This window comes from Acinonyx jubatus, chromosome D1 (assembly GCF_027475565.1).
Source record: "Acinonyx jubatus isolate Ajub_Pintada_27869175 chromosome D1, VMU_Ajub_asm_v1.0, whole genome shotgun sequence".
NCBI lineage: Eukaryota > Metazoa > Chordata > Mammalia > Carnivora > Felidae > Acinonyx > Acinonyx jubatus.
This window is the reverse complement of record NC_069390.1, coordinates 67,617,440-67,622,263: the sequence shown is the minus strand read 5'-3', so window position 1 is coordinate 67,622,263 and position 4,824 is coordinate 67,617,440. Positions and strand designations below refer to the sequence as shown.

At 41.4% G+C, this 4,824-nt stretch overlaps 1 pseudogene; it reads left to right on the top strand.

Moving 5' to 3' along the window:
- Window positions 1-1,109: 1,109 nt before the first annotated feature.
- On the top strand, window positions 1,110-4,361 carry LOC106977373 (G patch domain-containing protein 1-like; annotated as a pseudogene).
- The last annotated feature ends 463 nt before the right edge of the window (window positions 4,362-4,824 follow it).

Below are 4,824 nucleotides of genomic sequence, written 5' to 3'. Positions count from 1 at the left end.
ACAAAGGAAAGTAATTTCACAACTTTGGGTAGGCAAAGATTCCTTAAACATGACAAAAAAAAGTGCTAACTTTAAAAGACAAAGTTGATAAATTTGACTTCATTAAACTCAGATCTTCTATTATCAAAACACATCAGGAAATTGAATAGGCAAATTACAAACTGAGAGAATATGTTTGTAGTCTGTATGTCTGATACATCTGATAAAGGATTGTATCCATGATATACAAAAGGTAAAAAAGGAAACTAAACATACATGTACCTTATAATGCAGCAATTCCACTTCTAAGTATATCCTCCCCAAAATAACATATTGAGTGTGTGTGTCTATAAAAATTTGTTCAGGAATGTTTATAGCAGCTCTATTTCTAATAGTCAAAAACTAGCAATATTCTGAACATCATCCATCAAAAGGTAAATGGGGGGTGGGGGGCGCATCTGGGTGGCTCAGTTGGTTGAGCGGCTTCGGCTCAGGTCATGATCTCATGGTTCATGGGTTTGAGCCCTGCATTGGGTTCTGTGCTGACAGCTCAGAGCCTGGAGCCTGTTTCAGATTCTGTGTCTCCCTCTTTCTTTGCCCCTCCTCCACTCACGCTCTCTGTGTCTCCAAAATAAATAAATATTTTGAAAAAAATTTTTAAGGTAAATGGGGGGCAACTGGGTGGCTTAGTTGGTTAAGTGTCCAACTCTTGATTTTGGCTTAGGTCATGATTTCACACTTCATGAGATCAAGCCCCATGTTGGTCTCTGTGCTGACAGCATGGAATCTGCCTGGGATTCTCCCTCTCTCTCCTTCTTTTTCTGCCCCTCTCCCACTCACACTCACCCTCTCTCTAAAAAAATAAATAAATAAATGGATAAACAAATTGTGGTATATTCATACAATGGAACATGACACAATAATAAAAAAAGAATAAACTACTGAAATATACAACATAGATAAATCTCCAAAATATTACCCAAAAGATGATTTGCATTTATCCAAAAGATTATAAATGCAAAAGTACAACCTACAGATTACATTTATATAAAACTCAAGAACCAGCAAACTAATTTATGTGACAGTAGTCAAAAAAGTTACCTCTGGGAGATGGGATATCAACTGGAAGGTAATAAAAGAGACTTCCCTCAGGGGCTAAAGATGTTCTGTATCTTGACCTGGGTAGTGGTTACACAAGCATATAACATCTGTAAAAATACACACACGCTGAAGAAGGGAGCAGGATGGTGGTGCTGGGCAGTGACAGCGAAGAGGACTTGGTCAGCTATGGGATGGACCTGGAGCCGCTGGAAGGTGAAAGACCAAAGAAACCAATTCCTCTTCAGGATCAGACTGTCAGAGATGAAAAAGGAAGGTATAAACAGTTTCATGGGGCCTTTAGCGGAGGTTTCTCTGCTGGGTACTTCAACATTGTTGGCTCAAAAGAAGGATGGACGCCCTCTTCCTTCATGTCTTCATGACAGAACAGAGCAGACAAATCTGTTCTTGATCCTGAAGACTTTATAGATGAAGAGGATCTTACTGAATTTGGGATAGCACCTAAAGCGATTGTCACCATGGATGATTTTGCTTCCGAAACCAAAGATAGAATATGAGAAAAGGCCAGGCAGTTAGCAACTGCTACTCCCCTATTCCTGGGGCTACTCTCCTTGATGACCTCATAACACCAACAAAATTATGTACTGGTTTGAATTACTAAGAAAAATGGGTTGGAAGGAAGGACAAGGAATTGGCCCTCGAGTAAAGAGAAGACCTCACTGACAAAAACCTGATCCTGGAGTCAAAATCTATGGCTGTGCGTTACCCCCTGGAGGCTCTGAAGGATCTGAGGATAAAGACAATGACTATGTGCCTGAAAATGTGACCTCTGCACCCAAAGACATCACACCTGTGGATTTCACACCTAAAGATAACGTGCATGGATTGGCTTACAAGGGCCTGGATCCCCACCAAGCATTGTTTGGAACCTCAGGAAAACATTTTAATCTTTTCAGTGCAGGACCTGAGGGAGCCCGTGATCTCCTTGGAGAGACTGGAGTGAATAAAGGAAGAAAACTGGGAATTTCAGGCCAGGCTTTTGGTGTTAGTGCCCTGGGAAGAGGAAGATGATGACATCTATGCCACAGAAACTTTATCCAAATATGACACAATTTTGAAAGATGAGGAGCCTGGAGATGGACTCTATGGCTGGACAGCACCCAGGCAGTATAGAAGTCAGAAAGAATCAAAGAAAGATCTTCGATACATTAGCAAAATTTTGGATGGATTTTCCTTGGCTTCTAAACCTTTATCTTCTAAAAACACTTCCCCACCACCTGAATTGCCAAGAGACTATCAACCAGTACATTATTTCAGACCTGTGGTAGCTGAAACCTTAGAGAACACCCACTTAATTCAGGTATTGTCAGAGTCAGCTGGAAAGCCAATGCTTAACCCAGGGACACACAGTAGGCACCAACTGAATGCCTCCAAGTGGGTGGAGTTGCTGGGAGAAACACCCATTCAAGGCTCATCTACTTCAGTGTTAGAGTTTCTGTCCCAAAAAGATAAAGAGAGAATCAAAGAAATGAAGCATGTAACTGACCTTAAAGCAGCTCAACTCAAGGCCAGGAGTCTGGCCCAGAAGGCCTCAAGCAACAGACCCCAGCCCTCCTCTCTGGACGTCGGGCCCTGCTCATGGCACATGGCATTGAGTGGTAGGACAGCCACCACAAGAGCCAGCAACTTCAAACCTTTCGTGAAGATCCAGAAAAACAAAAACTATAAGAAGAGTTTTTAGTAAATAGGAAACGGGAATCTAATTTAATAAATAGGAATCTTCCAGAAAGATGCCCTGGAACGTTGTCTGAACCCCAGTATGACAGAATGGGAGCGAGGCCACAAGCGGGATAAGTTTGCTTGGGCAGCCCTGCTGTATGTGTCTTCCCATTTGACCTTGTCCTCCAGGTTCATGCATGCCAAGGAGGAGGACGATTCAGATCAAGTGGAAGTCCCTCAAGACCAAGAGAATGATGTCAATGACAAGCAGTCAGCTGTGAAGCTGAAGCCGTTCGGGAAGCTTACCCGAGACACATCTGAGTGGCATCCTGACAAGCTTCTGTGTAAGAGGTTTCATGTCCCTGACCCTTATCCAGATTCAACTTTGGTTGGCTTACCAAGAGTGAAATGTGACAAATTCTCAGTCTTCAACTTTCTGACACTCCCAGAGACCACTTCCTCACCTACAACTCAAGCAGCAAGTGAAAAAGGGCCGCAACACTGAGGTCCCGACAAATCACAAAAACCATCAAGATGGGATACATCTAAATAAGAAAAGAAAAAAGATCCCATTAGTGAATTTTTAAGTTTGGCTAGATCAAAAGTTGGTCCACCTAAACAAGAGTCCAGCTCTTTAGTAATCAAAGAGGAAGAGCATGTGATGGAATCACTCTCAAATAAGAATGTAAGCAAAGGTGTGGATTCACAGACTGAAGGAGAAGGGAGCCGCCCATCCATGGACTTATTTAAGGCCATCTTTGCCAGCTCCTCCGATGAGAAGTCCTCATCCTCTGAGGATGAGCAAGGCGACAATGAGGATGATCAGGCAGGTACCAGGGAGGCTGACTTCAAAAGCTCCCAAGAGACTGACTGAATGGAAACATAATCCATGGCACATGCTAGTGAGCTGGCAGCCCTCCAGGAGCCCGCACCTTCCTTTCTGATACAAAAGATGCAGATAGATGAAAGAGAAGTGTTCGGCCCACAACTACGGCCCATCTTCTGGCCCAATGTTCATCAGAAACTTGAGGCACCTCAGAAAGAGAAACATAAAAAAAAAGAAAAAAGAAAAACAGAAGACCAAGAAAGAGCACAGATGGAGGAAAGAGAAGAAAAAGAAACACTGGAAGCACAAATACAAAGTCAAGCAAAAGAATAAAAATTCGGAGAAGAGCAGTAGTTCTGAGAGTACCAACAGCAGTGACAGCCCGAGTGGTGAAGAAGGGACTGTAGACCTGTCACCCCACGAACTGCTGAGAAGGCTGAAAAGTCTTCCACTAAGGCGGCAGCAATTGAATTCTGCCCTGGCCTGTCCCAGTACCAGATATTCTCCATGATGGAAGTTCGTTGATTGCTAAGTTAATACATTGTACAGTTTGTATTTATATGTAAATTCATGCTATAAAATAATTTTTAAAACCTTGACATTTCAAAGGCTGCTTTGGAAGGTTGCAGAAATTGATTTCTATTTTTAACCTCAGTGTCAGAGGAAATAATTCAGACTGTACAGTTTAATTAAAATGGAATTTTTCTAAAAAAATACATACATGCTTAAGATTTATCTTACTACGTGCAAATTAAACTCTAATTTTAAAAAGTATGGACCAGCAGTTTACATATTATTTGGCACGTTGCATTCACAAACTCTGTGCACCACACTCTTTGGTATCAGGGCATTTAAAAATGAAATCTTCTTAACCTATTAGAAACACCACATAGAATAGTGGCTGAGTTTGGGTTTGAGAGTCAATCCTTCAACAAAAATTTGCTCAGCTCCTTATTATGTGCCAGGCTGTATTATGCATAGTGTTATAATAAACAGTAAGTAATATAGCCAAGAGCTCAAACTCACAGGAATCAGAGTCTAGTGGGAGATACAAATGACAAAATTTAAATAATGTAAGAGTAAGTACTACAATGAAAAATAAGCCGGGACAATTGAACACAGAGTGAGGCAGCTATTTGGAAAGTATTCTCTGAGATTACATTCGAACAGAGAACTGCATGATATAAAGAAGATAGACATGGTAATATTTAATGGAAAATTAAGTCTTAGGTCTTTAATTT